The sequence below is a fragment of the Protopterus annectens genome, chromosome 12.part0 (assembly GCF_019279795.1).
Source record: "Protopterus annectens isolate FY-2018-M chromosome 12.part0, PAN1.0, whole genome shotgun sequence".
NCBI lineage: Eukaryota > Metazoa > Chordata > Ceratodontiformes > Protopteridae > Protopterus > Protopterus annectens.
The window spans coordinates 453,522,464-453,543,031 of NC_056746.1; the positions used below are offsets into that span (position 1 = coordinate 453,522,464).

The 20,568-nt window shown below is 42.2% G+C and overlaps 1 protein-coding gene across 4 annotated transcripts in view; it reads right to left on the bottom strand.

The window, feature by feature from the left end:
- Positions 1-20,568, bottom strand: part of SNX8 (sorting nexin 8) — a 1,131,155-nt gene that overhangs the window by 938,005 nt on the left and 172,582 nt on the right. The gene's annotated exons all lie outside the window — the stretch shown is intronic.

Here is a 20,568-nt window from a genome sequence, read left to right on the forward strand (position 1 = left end):
CAGGTTTAAGAGGCAGGATCTGCCCTTAAAGCCAAACTGGGTAGGATTCATTGTCTGTAAGTCCCCAATATCTTTATTTATGAGGTCCATGATGATCCTTTCCATAGCTTTGCAGACCAAGCTAGTCAGGCTTATGGGGCGATAGTTTCCAGGATCCGTTGAGACACCACCTTTGTGGAGAGGGACCACTGTTGCTGTACGCCACTCTTTGGGTACATATCCTGTAGGAAGGCAGAGATTGAACAGTAGTTTTATGTTTGGGTTTAGCTCTTCTTGGAGTTCATGTAGGACGCAGCCCGGGACACCGTCTGGTCCCATTGATGCAGTGTTTTTTTGCTTTGAAGAGGGCAGCTCTTACCTGAGCATCTGAGATGTCGGGGGGGGGGGGGCAGCACTCTGCTGGGATAGATATTTGCCCTTTTGGTGGGGAGTGGGGGGGGGGGGGGTTTGCGCTGAACCTGTCAGCTAGGATGTTGGCAATGTCTGTGGGTTCGGTGTATTTTTTTGCCATTTTGGACTAATTCTGAGCATATCTGGGAATTCCCACCCAAGTTCCTAACATAACTAAAGAAAGCCTTGTGATTATCCTTAGTGTCCTGTGCAATTTTTCTCTCGAAGCTGGCCTTAGACGATTTTATGAGTGCCCGTAGTTTTTTGCTAATACTGATCAGAAATGCCTTCCCTTTTTGGGATTTTGCTCTATCATGTAGTAGCTTCCTCCTTCTATTGTATAGCTTGTTTATGGCTGGGGTCCACCAGACAGAATGTCTGCCTTTGGAGGATTGGGTCTTGGTTTTATTTGGGATTGCATGATCCATGCATTCCTGAAGGTGTTCATAGAATGCGTTTATAAAGGATTCTGTGGTCTGGGCCGTATTTTCCACAGGCCCGGGGGCTTTGAAGGATTCCACCTCGGTTTTGAGGAGTGTGAAATTTGCTTTAGAGAAGTTTTTCACTGTGGTTTTCAGGGCAGGGGGTGGAGTCTGGATGTGAATATCCAGTGAGATTAGTTTATGGTCTGATCTTACCAATGAGGGACACACTTCTGGTCTGGAGCATAGAGTCCCCATGTTGGTGATGATCAGGTCCAGTATGTTTTCCCCTCTTGTGGGAGTGGTAACAAGTTGTTCCATAGCATTTGAGTTTATAAATTCTAGGAACCTTTGGGCTAGGGTGTTGGAGCTAGAGTAATGCTCCCAGTCTATGTTTGGGTAGTTTAAGTCACCCAATATAATGGTGTTTGGAGAGACCTTCATATTTTCCAGTGTTCTCAGGAAGGCTGAGTGGGGTTCCTGGGTTTGGGAGGGTGGTCTGTACCAGGCTATAAACTGGAAGGCAGTTTTTCCCACTGTTAGTTGCACATGGATAGTCTCTGATGCTTCGTGCTGTGCCACCAACCTGGAGGTGTGGGTATCTTAGACTAATATTGATACTCCCCCTTCGGTCCAAGTTTTGGGGCCGAAAAGCATGGTATGAGGTATAACCTGGTAGTGCTGGGGTGCTCTCGGGAGCCATGAACCAGGTTTCTGTTACTGCACAGATATCGATGTTCTCCATGCTAAGGAGAGTTTAGAGTGCATGCATCTTGAGGTTTGGACTTCTGGCGTTGAGTAGCATTACTCTTAGTTTCTTATCCCTTGTGATAACTATGGAGGTGGGTTTGTCTTTTGAGCCTTGCCTAAAAAAGCACTATGGGGATAGCAAGAGCCTTTGCCAATATCCGAAAGCCCAGGGGTGACGGGTGCAAGCTGTCCCTAGCGAAGCATCGTGGCTTGTTGAGCACGTCATCCCAGGCTGACAGGCATTGGATCCCCTTTGAATGACACCAATACTTAAGCCAATTGTTGAAATTGATCATCTTGTCTCCATATTGTGGCATCATTCTTGGTGAGGGTAAGATGCTACTCAAGGTCAGGGTCAGACCGGCCTGGGCTACATGCTCAGAGAGCTCCTCTATGTCTCTTTTCATGTAGTCCAGGGGGGTACGTCTCAGGTCATTCACACCAGCATGGACAATGACAGAGTCATATTTGTACTTTCCTTGGAGTGACCTGAGTGCTTGTGTTATGTGGCGGATCCTAGTGCCCGACAGGCAGCTCATCATGACCTTCTCCTTGTTCAGCCTGGTGAGCGGGACGTCAGTGTGCCTGACGATAGTTACCTATTACAAGTGCATCAGGTGTGTTGTTTAGCCTTAAGGGCTGTGACTGTTCGGCACACTGGCTTTGTGAATCATGTGTTGCACGCGTTTTGTTTTGGGGAAGCGGTTGCTTGGGTGTCTGCTATGGAGGTCTCTGCTGCTTAGGCAGATTTTTATTTAGAGCCACCGAGTATGTTTTTGTGTGTTTATGTGTTTGGTTTGCTGTCGTGGTAGGTCTATGTGAGACTGGAATTGTAGTGAGTGTGGTTTCATTCAACTCCTGACTGGTTTCGTCAGTACTGAGTTGAGAGAGCTTAGCCTCCAGTATGGCTATATGGTTGCATCTCTCACATGTGTTGGAATTTGTTGGGAGGAGGAGAGTGTTGTCTGTGTACATGAGGCAGTTGCAACATTGCCTCAAGATTCCCAGATTCACCAGCTGGACCGGAGAGGAGACTGACAACTGACCTTCGGACATGCTAGAATAGTATTGGGAATTCCTTTATAATTGAAAAAAAAGGGCTAATGGGGAACAAGGTACTCATGGGGAACAAGGTACTCAAGGGGAGTTTGTGAGGGTGTAGTGCTTTTAATTTTTTAGTGCTGACTTATATAATTGCTTCAGTGAGCAAGTGCCAGGTAACTTAAATGCAATGTGTTACAGGTAACTTAAATGCAAAACCGACAAACAGTAACTTTCTTTCAAGTGAAACAAGGAAATCAGTGCAGTAATCAATGCAGATATCACTAGGGATCCACAGAAGCGCTGAAAAGCCGCGTCTTAGGTGGAATTAGCGTTTCAGGGAAATAACAAGCATACAAACAAAGCTAGATTCAGCAGGCCTGGATCTAGTCTATGCTACAGCAAACAAGGTGTACCAATTTCAGTAAGAAGCAGTTCAAATATGCAGGCACTATAAGCCTTTAACCAGAAATTCCCAGCTCAGAAGGGCAGAGTCCAGCCTCTCCTCCCACAAGAGTGCAAACCACGAACCCTTTTAATGTAAAATAAGTGGCCTGAAGCCCAAGTGCTTAAACCAGAATTAATACACTTTTAGAATAACAGACACTGAGCCCTCACAATCAGCAGTTCCCAACTTAGAAGGATGTAAGCTACCTGTTCTGCCACCAGAGTGCAGACCACAAACCTTCTTAATATAAAACAACTGGTCTGAAGCCCAAGTGCTTAAATTAAAAGGCTTAGAATGATATACACCAAGCAGTAATAAATACAATTGAGTACTTTTAAGATGATGCAAAAGCAAAATAAAGTAGGAAGAAACACAAATACAGTAAAAGCAGATAATTTTTTTTTTGTTTTTTTTTTTTCAGAAAAGTAGCAAAAACAGTAGTAAAAACAATTCACATACAGTGCAAGCTGGCACACTAACATCCGGCCAGCATACCAAAGCCTTTACACCTTCTCAGTGTCATATGTCAGACTATGTTCTATGGGTTTACCTTTAAAATGTCACAACACACTTGCGAGACTCTTTACTTACCAGACTTGAAAAGTCAGAAACTGCAAGGCTGAATGCTCAAGAGTGAACCTGGGATATAAAAAAAGAGCAACAGGAATGTCGATTTTGGGCAAAGCACCCATCACTTCTGGATGTCTCAGATGGCTGTTATGCAGGGAGGCAAGCCCCCCACATCCCCTGATAATTCTATAAACTAACTCCAAGATTGCACTACAGTGAAGATAAGGGTACATGTCCAGATCCCCACTGTAGTGCGATTTCCACTCAAAATGCCAAACTCAACAGCGAATGCACACTAGCATTCGCCATTATGAGTTTGGCATTTTTATGTTCGCTAATTTGAACTGCTGAAAACAGACTTACGCTCATTTGAGCATCGGACAAGTGGACCTCACATTTTAAAAGTAAAGCATTCTATGTGCAAGGGTTAAGGTACATATGCAGCATATGGGCACTCACTCATCAGAAGTGAAGTGCCCCAGGAGAACCAGAGCAACTCCAGAGAAACAAACATGCAAGTATATAACATGAGACTCCTTGGGTTCAGGAGGGAAGGACTGAATACTGCAAAAAAGTGAGAAGTATGACATGTACTGTTATGGTAAGATCTTACACAACTGCACTATGTCCTTCCTTATCACTGCTGCAGTATTTTTTATACTTGGGGAAAGGACAAAAGCTACTGTAAAGTATGGGAGGATGAAGGCAGAGAAGAGCCCTTGACAAACTCACGAAGGACAGCCCTGGCAAACCCTGCCTTTGGAAATTACATCCTACTTATAATGCTTGTAAAAGTCTAGACAGAAGACCAAGTAGCAGCTTCTAAGATGGATCTAGTAACCGGACCCTTGAAAAAAGCACCAGAAGAGATTACTGCCCTGGTGGAATAAGCACAAACAGGCCCTGCTTGCCATGTGAAAAATAACAAAAGGAAATGGCATTAGAGATCCAGGAGATGGTTTGCTTAGACACTGCCAAACACAATTTCCTGGCATGAAAGGAAACACAGCTGCTCAGATTTTCTGATGCAATTTTTCTTACCCAAGTAATATCTGAGCTGTCTATGTAAATCCAAGGTGTGTAGTACTGTCTCACTAGCAGACTGTGGAGAAGGAAAAAAGCAGGGAAGATGAATAGACCGATTTAAGGACAAATCATTAATTACCCTGGGCACAAAAGGATTAGTATGAAGAGATACCCTGTCCTTGTGAAAAAAAAACAACCAGGAGCAAGTACAATGAGGGCCTAGATTTCAGAAACTTTGTTGACAGAAGAAAACAGCTACCACAATCCAAGTATAATGCTGCAGGGAAGAAAACACGGGGTCAAAAGGGACAGAGTTATTTTTTTCAAGAATAACAGTAAGGTCCAAGGAGGAACAGGCCTTCTTGGAGGGCCTGATAAGAAAGGCACCTTTTAGGAATTGTTTGACTTTAAAAACTAGAAGCCAAAGGAGGACTTAAGGGCAGACAGGGAGAAAGAGTTTTAAGAGGATACGCCTAACCAGTATTAAGCAATTCACACAAATAATGACCGTTAAGAACCCCCACAGAAAAAGGGTCCTGGTTATGCTTCAGACAAGAAATAGAAAATCTCTTCCATTTAGCCACATAGGATTTTCTAACAGTAGGTTTTCTGGCCTCCTGCCCCTGGTCTGGTAAAAAAGAAGAGGGAACCAGCACTGTCTGGTTCAAAACAGAGTTACCAGCAAGATTCTAGGGGTGTCCCACATGATCTTGTGCAAGACCCTGGGAAGTACAGGAAAAGGAGAATAGGCACACAGGAACATCCCCTTCTAAGAAAAAGGCATGGCATCCACTTTCCAAGCCAACTGACTTGGAACTCTGCAACAGAAAGTACAGTTGTGTACACTTACCATAAATGTAGATGTTAGAGTGTATTCACTGTTACAGTCATTACATTTGGGTTATCTGCTTGCAGGTAGCCCTCAGTTGGCCTGATTATCAAAGTCTTGGGTCCTGCATCGGTTGCAGTCTCATCTTCCATGATGCCAGGTAGTCAGGGGTATAAAGCATGCAGCCGATGCCATTACATCAGTTTGTCTTTCCCCAGATGTCAGGTGCCCCCATAATGGAAAGCAATTACACACAAGGTTACACCTCCAACAAAAAGCAAATACACCAGAAAGCTTTAAATACTTGGGATCAAAAGGAGAGGTATAGACAATAGTTGTCAGGGGGCTGGAGGGAGGGTAACCAGGACTGCAACAGTGAATACAGTGCACATCTACATTTATGTAAGTGTACACAACTGTACTATGTTCTTCGTGTTTCACTGCTGCAGTCATTACATTTGGGCAGATTCCCAAAGCTAAGTAAGGAAGGAGTCAATTAGAGAGCATTAGGCCCTGCAGGACATCAGTGGCAAAACCAGCTCTGGATTTAGAAAACAAATGGCAAGGGGTAATGCTTGGTGAAGGTATGCAGAGAACTCCAGGTGGCAGCTTCTAGAATGTCCCTGGTAGGGACACCTCTAAGAACAGCTGTAGAGGTAGATACAGCCCTGGTGGAACGTGGTCCTATTCCCTGTGTAGTAGGTTTTTTCATGGTGCTTATAGCAGAAATTAATGCAATGGTCTATCCACTTACAGATCATTTGCTTTGAAATGGCCTTCCCCTCTGCCCCTGCAGATGGCTCAAAGGGAGGTAGAATGAGCTTTTCCAATATAAAGTTACGGTCCCAGGCTGGAGTAGGGGCTCTCCTGGGTGATCTTAATTTTTTGTCCCCTCTGAGGAATTGCTTTAGCAGTGGATGAGAGAAGAGGGGTGGCTCTGTATTTTAATGAGCTGAAATGGCAGAGGCATACATTTTTATGGAAGAAAAGGAAAGGCCCTTGTGAAGCATCCCAGTTAAATATTGAAGAATGTGTGGTAAATTGGGCACGGTTGTGCCCATCCCCCTAGTTTGACTATAGGAACAGAATCTTTTCTATTTTTCAGCAGAGGATTTTCTAGTACTAGGCCTCCTTGCCTCCAGAATGACATCCATCACTTGCTTACTGAGGTATGGTAATGGAGAGATCAGGTAATTAGCCAGGCTGCAAGGTTCAGAGAGTTTGAAGCTGGGGGTGCAGAATCTGGCCCTAGTGACACACTGCGCAAGAGTGGGCATCAGTGTTGGCGTGGCCAGCCTGGTGCAAGGAGTATTGGCCTTGATTTGTCCTGTTTGATCTTTAGTAGAACTTTGGAGAGGAGAGGCAGAGGAAGAAAGGCATAAACTGATAGGTTTTTCCATGTGAAGGACAGGGCCTCCACTTTACAAGCTTGTCTGTGGGGAGTCCTTGTGCAGAAGTTGCCCAATAGGTAGTTCTGAGGGGAGGCAAATAGGTTTATCTATCTATGGGCTCCCCCATTTGATTCTCAAAATGTTGAATATCTTTGGTTCCAGTTTCCACTTGTGTGGGTCCATGAGATTTCTTCTTAGGTCGTCTGCCAGTGTATTTAGCTTGCCTGGCAGGAATTGAGCTTGTAGATGTACTTGGTAGCTCAAGGCTATGTTCCACGGAGCCATGGCTAGTCTGCAGAGAGGGTACGAGTGGGTTCTCCCCTGCTTGTTTATGTACCACATGACAGTGGTGTTGTCAGTCTTTACCAATAATTGTCCTAGAAGAATGTGGTCCTTGAAGGCTGTCAGAGCATTCTGTACAGCGAACATTTCTTTTTGACTGATATGCAGGTGCATTTGACTCTGGTTCCATTTGCCCTGAATGTACTGCCCTGCCAAGTGAGCCCCCATGGTTCCATTTGCCCTGAATGTACTGCCCTGCCAAGTGAGCCCCCATGCATAGTCTGATGCATCTGTTAGGGTTTGGGCGGTAGGGGGTAGAGTGAATGGCAGTTCCTTGTTGTGGTGGCAGGCCTCTGCCCACCAAAGGAACTCTGTCTTTAGACAAGGGATGATAGGAATCATTGATTCTAGGTCCTGAGAATGTTGACATCACAGGCTTTTTAGATACCACTGTAGTTTCCTCATATGCAGTCTTGCATATGGGATTAGTAGAATGCAAGAGGCAATGAACCCCAGGGCTTGCAGTATTTTCCTTGCAGATAGCTGGGTCTTTGTGGCCAGTAGTTTGAAGTAGGCTGTCAAATAAACGTGTTTCTCTGACGTGACATAGTTGTATTCAAGCTTGGTCCCAGGAATACAATTTGTTGGGAGGGTACTAGGTGTGATTTCTTTTCGTTTATGGTGTACCCCAGAAAAGTTAGCAATTTCTTTACAAAAGCCAGATGATTTAATAGTATGTCCTGGCTTTCTTCCTGAACTAGACAATTGTCCAGTTATGGATATCTCTGACTATTTCTTTGCCTGCAGTATGCAATGACTGGAGCTAGGCACTTTGTGAATACCCTGGGTGCAGTACATATGCTAAAGGGCAGTGCAGAGAATTGATATTGCATGTAGCCTGCTCTGAAGCGTAGGCATTTTCTGCAGGATTCCCTTATTGGGACATGCAGGCAGACTTCCTTTATATCCAGTGTTGCCAACCAGGCATCTTTGCCTAGCATGGGAAGCAGCTGATGAAGAGTTAGCATTCTGAACTTTGGGATTACCAAAAAGGTGTTTAAGACAGACAGGTCCAGGATAGGATGCCAGGAATTGTCTTTTCTGGGTACCAGGAAGAGTTTTGAGTAAAAACCTTGCCCCCATTCCTCTTCTGGGACAGGTTGAATAGCCCTGATATTTAGAGGAGAGAGAACCTGCTTTTGAGCCTCTGCCCACTGATTTTGTGGGTAGGTCTGGCCAACCGTTTGGGGTTGGTAAGGAGTAGAAGTGGAATCTGTACCCTTGGAAGACCATTTAAAACCCATTTGTCTTGGGTAATGAGTTCCCAGTTTTTTGCATGCAGAGCGATCTTTCCCCCTAAAGGAACAGTCAATTGAGCAGGGCTTGGAAGGTTTAAAGTTAAGTCATTGTGACAATTTACCATAGGTGGGTGTCTTACTACTTCCAGCTTTGGAAGTGGGAGCCCCCTACTGCTTAGGCCTGTGAGTACATTGAGACTGAAGTCTGGATCATTTGCTGGTCCTGGGTTTGGACTAAGAAGGCCTGGAAGAGGCAGGAAAGAACCAATTCTTAGAAGGCCAGTGCCTACTTAATCTGGGAGGCTGTACTTGCAGGAAATCTAACAGTTTGCATTGATTTAGCTTTTTTCTTCCATCTTTTTATGTACTTCTTCTGCTTTGTTGCCAAACAGGTGGTCTTGGTTTAAAGGAGCATCCAGTAATTTAGCTTTAACATGATCAGGCAAAGTTTGCTCCTTACGCCAAGCATGCCTTCTAAGTACAGACCCAGTGACAGCAGCCCTGCAAGATGCCTCTAATGAATCAAAACCACAATGCAAAGTACGTTTTCCAACTTGTTTAGCAGAATGCATTAAATCCTGTAATTCTTTATTTTTCAGAACAGTCAGGAATCAACAACATTTTCTGTTTAAGCAATCCAATAATATGCTGTTGATACTTTAACATATATGAAACTGGCAGTTTAAGGCCCTAATGGCTAAAGTAGCAGAAGTGTATACCTTCTTACCCCGTATGTCCAGGACCCTGGAATCCCTATCAGAGGGGGTAGGGTTATTGACAGTAGTAGCCTTAATGCCTTTGGTTCCCTGTGAAATAGTCTCAGGATCCGCAGGATTCTTAGAGGAACTTGCGAGAGTCAGGCACTCTGCAATACCAGTCAGGTTTTCTGGGAGCCGGAGGTAAAGTGTCAGGGACCAGGCTAGATTCCAAGAAGGCATCATCTACAATGTCCAGTACAGGAGGGATAGCTAAGGGCCTGTGTTGAGGCAGGAGTAAGAATTCCCTAAGCATCTTTTTGGAGTCAGAATAATCCTGGCTTTCCCAGCGGAAATGCTCCCTAAGAGTATGCAAAGTTTCACCAAAACAGAAATCCTCTGGAGGGGAAGCAGAGGGAATGGGAATCCTCATAGGTAGATCAGGCCAATTCCTGGTCATCAGAGAAAACAGAAATTTTAGAATCCTGATCAGAAGAATCAGAAGGAAAATCAGTTCTAGGTCTCTTACAGGGAGAAACGTGGCTTCCCCTGATTAGAGTAATAAGGTCTTCGGCCATTCTTATAATTTTTTTTTTAGGCATTGGGGCCTGACCATGCGGTCTGGGCATCTGTTTTCTAGGGCTGGATCGAGTTTTAGGCCTTGAAGAAGAAGATGGCGTTGGTTTAATATGCAAGACAGTAGGCCTGAATACACCCTCAGAAGCCGGTACCTGTACAGCAGCTCCGGAACCATCCAAGATAGAGACATCCGCAGGTTCCACAGTCGAAGAAGCATCTCGCGGCATACCGGACTCAGAATGGGTCCCAGTAGAGGCCTGCGAATCTGAAGTAGCTGGTATCAGGGGCTGAGAAAGCGCCCCACTGAGTAGCGGCAAACTGGCGACAAGCTTAGCAGAAGCATCATCGGCAGCTTTGGACCTACGCGGTCTGTCTCTGTCTTTATCTTTGCGTTTTATTGGAATGTCGGTAGTTGGGTGGCTTACCAAAGCCATTTCTAGATAATTGAAACGAGTAACAAAATATTTAGATGCGAAAATTAACAGACGACAAATCGTTCGAGGTTTGAAGAAGGCACAAAACTGACAGCGAGGTACATCGTGGTCTGGGCCTAGGAAAAGAATGCAGTACGAATGAAAATCTTTATGAGGTATTTGCTTTACACAAGAAATACAATTTTTAACTTTTACTGACATCAGTTTAAAGCAAGAAAAAGGATCCCCAACGGGGTACTTAGCTTTGTTGAAGACTATGGATCTGAAACTCGAAAATGAAAATTTCATGAGTTGCCCAACTGGCACTTGCGAACTGCTTCTGCTTCGGATACCGCACGGCAAGAAAGACTGATGTAATGGCGTCGGCTGCATGCTTTACACCCCTGACTACCTGACGTCATGGAAGATGAGACAGCAATCAACGCAGAACCCAAGACTGTGATAATCAGGCCGAATGAGGGCTACTTGCAAGCAGATAACCCAAATGTAATGACTGCAACAGTGAAACATGAAGAACATCTGAGGAAGATGTCTATTAGGAGTGGAGGTAAAAAGATCTAGTTAAGAACCTGAGAAGCTGCTGTAAATGTGTACAACAGGGCAGCTAAGACTGAAGGGACTGCAAAAGATCTAGGTGAGTCCATTTGTCAAAGTTCATAATACCACTTTTAAACTTCTGCTACTTGGGAACAATCCCACAGTGTTCCATCATACGAACCACTGTATCCCCAAAGGAAAACTCCTCAAAAGGAGAGACAGGGGAGAAAGAATCCTCTTCATCAGACACTAAACCAAAGGAGAGTGTATGTTAGAGGAATATGCTATAGATTCTTCAGTAAAGTCCAACTCCTCATCAGAAGAATCAGAATTCCTAGTTCTCTTAGATGGAGTGGATGACCAAGGAACAGACAATCCCTGTGGGGGCTTCAAAGCCATGAGAGCATTAAACACTCTGAGTAAAATCCTGCCACTCCTTGTGAGGATCCTTGGCTACAGTAGCTACATGCTTGGTTTTCTGTTTCTTTGTTAAAGGAACATCTGCCTTGACAAATCTAGGCAGTTCAGAGCCCTACCTGATTCAGTCAGGGTACTAGGCACCTCTTCCCTAACTAAAATTTGGGGAATCCCCCTTCAGATATAACCAGCTGTGGTTCACCCTCTACATCTGTACCATATGTCTACACAGTCTCAGTGGACATACAAATAGGCAGCATCATGTTAACTTCCAACTAGGTCACAGCAGAGGGAACTGGCATCAGCACCAGCCACTCATCAAATTCTTCAGCCAATTTTATGGAGGCACCCAGTGGAGGGTGAATAGCAGCGGATTCAGCAGGTGCTCTTTTAGCTTTTCTCTTAAGAGGGGGCTGAACATAAGGACAGTCAGATCTGGCCATGGAAACCTGGGTCAATAACTTCAGACAACTGTTTTCCAGATAAAGAGAAAGGAAAGACAAATGGGTGCACAGCATCTTGAAATGCCTGACAAATACCACAGAAAATGGTTGTGCATAGCACCCAAACAAAATAAAGACACTTCTTGTGTTTGTCTTTATGGGGAATGTGTCTCCCACACTCACATCTCCCCTTCCTGGATGACATGAAAAACAACGAGGAGGAAAAAAAAAAAAAAAAAGGAAGGAACCCTAATGTGGCATTTATCTGTATTAGGTTTGGTACAGCTTACAGATCGAATTCAGAAGTAGCATTCAGACTTCTCAGCAAAGAAGTTCTAAGGATTAGACATCCATACGATGCATATATACCTTATGTCAATTTTTTTAAATTAATGTTTGCAAGAGATCAGAAGCTGATACTCTCCTGATTTTCTGGCATACCACAGCTCCCAACTTTTTCTGGTCTCCAAGGTGTTCCCACTGTTATTTCATTTTTGCATACTGCTCTACGCCTGCATTTACTCCAAACATCAGCAAGAAATTATGTTTTACAGCAGTAAACTATGCATCAGTGAAATGGGTAACATCTTCCTCCTTAAATGACATCTGCAATGTCATCACAGTGACATGCATGCTTCCATAATTCCATATACCTGCCCCTTAGCCAAAGGTCACAGCAGTTACTCCTACCTCCGAGTCTAGGGTGCAGATATAGGTTTATAGATACTTTCTATGCTACTGAGCTGTAAGGATCTTAACATCTGGGCTAGCATTGCCCCTCCCCCCCACAGGGAGGATGGAACCCCATTTAATCATTCCCCTGCCATCCTTCCAACTCTAAAGACATTCTTAAACTCACTCAGGTCACCGGTGGCAAGAATGGTTTTGCCTCTACACCAAAACGCTGGCTCAACTTGCTATTCTTTTTCTGCCATGGTATTAATTCAAATACACTCAATGTAGGTGTATAACTGCACTAAGGATGTATAGCTTGTCTCCCTCTGCAGTTCATGATTTTCATAGACTTGATATTAAGCCACAACCAAGGTCTAGACAGCATCCAGTCTGAGGATGTCAGCACTGGGGACCTTTACTATTAGCAGATAATGCTTTCTTAACATAAAGTAACGGATCGCCAGCCATAATACCCCAAAACAACTGCAAAGCATGTGAAAAGCATGGGAAGAAAATCAGCACTGCTACATCAGAGGTCATGGTTTGTAGAGGAGGTGAGTAATTTCCTCAGATAAGGACTTGGTACCTTGAGGTCTTACTCATGAGTGAAAAAAGACTGGCAGTGAGAGACTGACCAATGGTGACTGGATAAAGCAGCACCACTGTGGACATTATCGGGTTGCTGTGCTGAACTGACAGTTTACTGGATGAAGCTCTCAATTTAAAAGTCAATTTAGGTCTAAATTCTCACCTAGAGTCATAAGCTTTGGATAGTAACTTAATGGAAGAAACTGTGAATACAAGATGCAAAGCAGACATTTCTACACAGGAGAGCTGGGCTCACTCTTCTCCAAGATTCAAAGGGGTTCTGCAAATCCATTAGTTAATGCAGAGAATTAAGGCTTTGAGCTGTTAACAAGATGCTTCCTGTAATTAGCACTTTATTTCCTCAGCCTGTATCTGTCAAATGTATGATTCTTAGCAAGCTATTTAACCACACAGTGCTTTCTGGCCAAGTATTTAATAGCTTTGTGTGTATCCGAGTCCTAACCAAGGTTAACAGAAACAAAAATAAAAAAATAACTTCAGAAACATCTTGGCATACAGTCGCTGCCCACAAGGGTTTAGACAGTCACTTGAAGTGGTGTGGATATCTAGAAAGGATGCTTCTTGCTGGCCTCCCTGTACTATAATGTATCTCAATTTGCCTGAAATCCCACAGGATAATCTGGATCTTGCTGCTATAGATGGATGTCTGGTCTATCCCACTATGCTACAACTTTGAGCCTCCACCTCAATAAGCAGTTTTGAAAACGGATGTCACTTAAAACAGAAACTTTTAAGGGATGCCATGAGAGAAAATCTAAGCAGTCCGCATTATTCTATACAATAAAGATATCACAAAAGCAGTTAAGAAGCAAATTGTTAAGGTGATAGCTTCCAAGGTGTGCCTGTTGAAGTTCTGAGGACTGTTACTACAACCCACAGAAATGTGGAACTAAGTGTGAATACATACCAAGTCTGAGACTGATACCTCAGACTTCTACTCTGGAGGTACAGTGATCACAGGTTCACTAAAAAAAGAACAGATGAGGGGCATATTTGACCTTTAAAAGCGTAACAGCAATTCAAAACATTTTTTGTTGTTGTTGAAATCATAGTAATTTTCTTTTTTCTCTCTATTTGCCAACCACCAACCGTCCCATTAGAGATTTTGTGACTGAAGGAAGGCCATCATCCAGCCGATCATAAAAAAAATGCTTTCTGCTCATGCACGTATCCTGGCAATAAAAGCATTTTTAATTTATGGCCTAACCCCTCCCTTGGTGGTGACATCAACACTTGGGCCGACAACTGGCAAAAACACTACATGAACTTCAGTCATTTGAGCTGTAGTCCGGGCTTTTTCCCTCCACATCATTAGCACGGGCTACTGTTTAATTTTTGAAGTATCACTCCTCACAATGTCAAGTTATGCGCTTCAGACAGGGAGCCCTTTCAAAGGGCTACCAAATAATTAAAAAAAAAAAACCTTTCACAATATAAAATTGTTAGCATATAGTAAGTTCTTACACTAAAGGCAACAGAGAAATAAATTACTGCAGTTTTTCCACTGACTAGTCTAGATGCAATACATGTATTTTTATGCTAATAATGACTACTTTCAAAATTCTCAATTACTTTTTCTTCGTTCATCAAATAAAATGGCAGTGTCAGAAAAGTATACAATGACAATAATACTGTTCAAATGTTATACATGTATGAGTTCTTTAGACAGGTAGAGATTGTGCAGACAAACATGGGTGTCTATATGTATAGCACTGGTGACTTTGGTTTGGGAGTAAGCCCAGGATTTTTGGAAGGGTCAGCAGATGCGACAGAGACTAAAATACTTAATGCAATACTCTCTCACCGAGTGCAATGATCCTTCCTTCACAACTAGTGTAGTTTGGAAGAAAATGGACTAACAAAAAGGAAGGGTTTAGGCAAGTCATGTACACTAAGAATGGGTAGAAGGATGCATATCTGCACTCTAAGGAGGTGACTCAGGAGTCTCACAAACTCATTCTGAAGACCATCATATGCAGGGGCGGATTCAGGAATCTGCAAGGGGGGGGGTGCAGCCTGGTTAATTGACTACCATGGTGGAAGTGGGAAAGTGGGACACTGGGCTTGGTGGATGTAGAAAGATCACCCTAAAACGTTCTGACATTGTATGTGAAAAGACAGCAATATACATTCAGTTCCTCATGATTTTGTTGTGGATGTGGTAGTAGAAACATGTTTCTCCTGTGCAGCACACAGCACATTTACAAATAGCACAAGTGTTTTTCAACACATGCCTGGGAGATTGGTTGCCCATGCTAAGTCACAGTCTCCTTCCATGGTATAGTTGGCATATGCATTGGTATAACCTATGAAACCATCCCACTGAAGGTGATATTAGCCACAGCGAATACCATAGTAAATTTAGGGAATTTTTTTGTATATATGTGGAAACAGTGAAGTTCAGTTAAGTAAAAGTAACACAGCAATTAAGAAAGCAGATGTTAAGAAAACATTTCAGAAAGCAAATACTCAGTTTAGTAATTGTAGTAATCATTTCATAAAACGGACATTTCCCTATAAATATCTACTGACTAAATATTTTCCGACCTTTTATTAGCAATGCTGTTTTAGTTTCATCTTGGATTTATCTCTGTGTTAAACCTAAAAACCTCAGCGTCTTCCTTTTCATCTTTTCAAGGTATTCAGGTTTAAAAGTCAAATAACCATTAATCCTGCCACTACATGAATAAATGTTTAGCAACATATGTTTTAAATACAAGGGACGCTTTGTTAAAATAAACTATTTCACAGACCCTGTTTTCAAAGGAGAAAACCTACTTGTAATAATCTGCTTAATACTGAGTCAGTCATTTGGGACTTGGCTGCCTGTATCGATAACAGACTCTTCATTAACCCCTTGCCTCTGTGGCGGTTAGAAATCCTTTAACCTTAAACAACATATACTTTGTATTATCCCACCATGGTCTAATGATGTTGTAGTACCCACTTTATCCCTCCCATATTAGGGCAATCATCGAATATAATGCCCAATTCAGCATGCACCTCACTAAAGACTTATCATGCTTAAAATGCAGCAGTTTCCTCACAAGACAGACTAAAATACAAGTCCATATATTTTGTTTCATATAGACTCCACAGGGTGATGCTTGGTTATCAACAGCCCAGTATCCTAGGACCTCTTTCACCTAACATATTTCATTCTCATCAGATGTATATATACACAGCTTTCTTCCTTACGTCTACCCTCAAAAGCAAGCAGGCTGTATATGTCCGTTTAACTGTGAAAAAAGTGTATTCCAGTTTCTTTTTCCTATAAAGTAGACAAGCAATAGTCAGTTTTTACAAATCTCTAATGCATAATTGTGTGGAAAGATAAAGAAATAATGACCACACTCATTCCAGCTCTCACATAACCAATAACAACTTTATGTGAACACCTTTGAAAAGGGTTAATTTTAGACCAGACATAGTCCAGTGAATGCTGAAGATGGAGACCTCTACTAGGTATGTGTGAAAAAAACCTTTATATAGCTGGTGGTGTGGAGGTTGAAGGGCCAGAGAAGCTCTGATGGTCTAGATCCTGTGTGTTAATTGTGTTTCTACTGCTTTCCAGAAGACTTAACCCACAATAGTGTGTACGTCTACAGATAAAATCAGTGATATAATTTTACACACACACACACGCATACTGACACTGCCCCTGGCAAGCCACATCTATCACAAGATAGATAAAAACACAAGCACACACACACACACACAAGCACACACACACACACACACACACACACACACACACACACACACACACACACACACACACACGCACACACACACACACACACACACACACACACACACACACACACACACACACACACACACACACACACACACACACACACACACACACACACACACACACACACACACACACACACACACACACAAGCACACACACAAGCACACACACACACACACGCACAAGCACACACACGCACAAGCACACACACGCACAAGCACACACACGCACAAGCACACACACGCACAAGCACACACACGCACAAGCACACACGCACAAGCACACACACAAGCACAAGCACACACAAGCACAAGCACACACAAGCACAAGCACACACAAGCACAAGCACACACAAGCACAAGCACACACTCCTCACTCTTACCTAAATGGCATACACTTGGGAGTTTGTAGAAAAAGAGAGCACCTGGCTAAAACTCACAAAAAGACATGTGTGGAACCTGCATGGTCACAGTAAAGAACCTTAGCAGAGAACCAAGTGCTGGGAGATGGTAATGAGACATGCTGTGTCACTGTGCAAGTGATCAACTGCTTTCTCATACATCCTGCCTAGGCTATCCAAAATACTAATTTATTGCCACAGTACTGCGTATTTAATGGACAAATAAATGTAAATGTAAATAACTACAAAAACAGAGATAGACACCAACTATCAGTGCAGCATTTTCCAGCACTGTGTATGCTTTCATTCTATACCATACAAGTACCAGAACATGTTTATATAGTAATGTTTTTAATATATTTATTAACAAATAACATATATTCATAATATTGCTGGAAAATAACTCACATTTACTCTGGTTTCCATAGCCAGATCATGGTCAAATGGGGCCCTAGAAAAATTAATGGCTGTGGCCCCAGACAAGGTAATGTTTGAGCCAACAAACACTCACAGCATGCCCCCCCCCCCACAGCCATTCCATTGTTCCATTACTTGGCTATTTCTCCCAATTTACCATAAACACTGTTCAAACCTCTCAGTGTGCATACTATTTTATTATTTACTTCTACAATGATTATAGATATTTGGATTTAATTTAAAACTTTTATTTTAAATTTTACAGCACAAACGCTGATAGACATTTGCTAAACAAAACAATACAGTCTCACAGTGAAAACAGACTTAACATTAACAGTAAACTTCTCTGGCATTGAAACAGCACTGAAAGTCACATTCAAAGAAAATGCATTAGACCAGTGGCAGAAAGTTTACCTTTGGACTGTTTTCAAACCATAGGCCCTTTGCAAACATTTTTAGGACCATGCATACATGCATGTGCTCTTTGAAATCACATTACTGATTGTATTACACTATATCCCTTGTATAATGCAGCACCACTTGTTAGACTGCATTTTAAATGTGTAATTTTGAACATTTTTCCAGTAAGCAATTAAACAAAATGTAACACCAAATGATGACAAAACTGCCCATTTCAGAACCTTTCAACTACAAAAGGCCACTCAAAAGTCTGCCATTACAATCCACAAATATCATGTGCACAATCTGTGCAGAGGTAAAGGTCATTTGAAGAATTCCACATTAAAGAAATCTGTAACTAATGAAGAGGGTGCTATTAGCAAAACAACTTTATATTTCAGTGTTTCATCTACAAATTCAGTGCTTGCTGCCCTCGAAAAATAAAATTTCCTATGTTGCAATAAATAAATTGGTAAGCTGATAATATTGCAATAGGGAATGGATGGCAAACCGACAGACAACAGGCTCATAGTTAGTTGGGATCACAACCAAATGAAAAACACTCAGGATTGTAGCACCCCCCCCCCCCCCCAAGTACAATACATCATCTACATGATTTGGGAGTAAAACCCACAGCCTTCTGCATCAAAAGCAAGGATGCTACCTGTTGTTCTACTAACAATAATTTTCGACTCTACAGCACAATAGTAATAGCATTTGCTAAACGAAACAGTTGCATATTGTAAACAGACTTAGCATGAGCAGCAATAAACTTCTTTTCCCTTGAAGCTCACAATTATTTGAAAAATGCACCTGAAACACATTTCCTTGAGAATTGCTCCTGAAACTCAATTCCTTGAGAAATGTACTGTGCAGCTTGGTGGTTGGGGTAAAGGATTCAGGCTTTTGTTTCCTGTAACTAAGGTACAGAGTTTGAGTGTAAGCAAATTAACCATCTGCTATCCATAATTAGGGCATTTTGCACACATATACACATACAACCTCTTAGCACAATACAGCAGGACAAAGCCTGAACAATACGGATACATTTTAAATATTGCTTTTATAAAACATAGAAAGTTGCTAGAATAAAAGGTCTTGTGTTGCCATACATTTTCCGAACGTATGAAGTCTGAAACTCAAATGCCTGTCATTTAGTGAATTCAGTCCTCACTGATTTGAAACAAAAATCCAGAAAAACAGAAATTTCATGAGGAGCAGACCAAAAATATGAGCCGAGAATCTGGACTATACCTCTCAACCTCTTAGCACAAAAATCTGAACAAAGGCTGGCAATGCATGTGTGTGTGTGTGTGTGGGGGGGGGGGGGCAGATTTTAAATATTGCTCTTATAAACTTATAAAGTTGCTAAAAAAAACAAGATTTGTCTTAGTATGCATTTTTCTGAAGGATATGAAGTCAGAAACTCAAATGGATGTCATTTAATGACTTCAATCTTCAAATCATCCAAGTGATTTGCCATAGAATCAGAAATTTTATGAGGAATATACCAAAAATATGAAGCAAAAATCTGGACAGTTGAGAGTGCTCACTCGCTCACGCATTCCTTACACGTCCATCTGTGTTGTCTGCAGCATACACATTAGTTGTGTTCCACTATACGTGGAGCATTCTGTCATTTCCATTCATCAGCATAGCTCTCTGCTCTTGTGCTTTATTGTCCTCAACCCCACCCCCCATTCCTTATGTTAGTAACTGCAAACACTGTAGTTTTCTTCGGAATAATTATGTTGACACAAAACACGCGTTTCCATAGAGTTTATAAGTGAATTTGATTAGTTTTGAAATCCCTCTAACTTTGACCCTTCTTTACCATTATTTCTGTATTTGTCCCTAATTTTGAGCAATGATTTCAGAACTTTATTCACAAAGAAAGCAATTTTAATTAGTAGCCATTACCACAAACGCAATCGCAAACCATGAGTATTCTGCAGTCACGTTAATTAACTTCTGACTTCTCTTCCTAGCATTAACGGATAAATAAATCTTATTTTAGTTTTCCCCCTTTTAAGTCTTAAAATTAAACAAAGCATGCTTGGCACAAGGAAACTACACAGTTCTTTACATCTAAACATAGAAACTAGCAGACTAAATTATATGAATGTACTAGGTTCGAGACTGCCTTTTCTCAGAATGTTTCAATTTTCCGACGTATGGCAATCTCAGAGTTGGTACTGGTAAGTTCAGTGGTGTGGGGGACTTGACAAAGATAAGGTTTAAGGGAGAAGAGAGATATCCGCTCTTCTACATTTTTGATGACTCTGGAACATTTCAGTATGAAGCAAAGGCATTTTTTTTTTCATTTTGTTAAGGATTTTTGGCTCAGTCAAGTACTTATAGTTGAGTGAAAAGCTAGGGGAAAACTTTCAGAAGCAGCTGGAGGAATGTCCCTCGTCAGCCCATGGATGGAGCACACGCTTCTATTGAAGTAGCTCGAGGAATGTCCCAGCTGGCATTGCCCTTAACTTCTTAGCAGGATTACTCTGGCTTCTAGAACATGATGGGACTGTGGGAATCAGCTGTCAAGGAGCCAATACTCACAATTCAATTGTATTTCAGGAGACACCCTTGCAAGGCAAAAACAAAAATATAAACAGGTAAACAGCAAGGATGAAGAGCAAAATGCATCTCCAAAAGCGGTACAGTAGAGAGATTAATGGTATAATAGGGCACTTTAGCACCTCTGGTAAATCTGTCATTGGTTGAAATGGAAAAATGTACACTCTTGCCTGTAC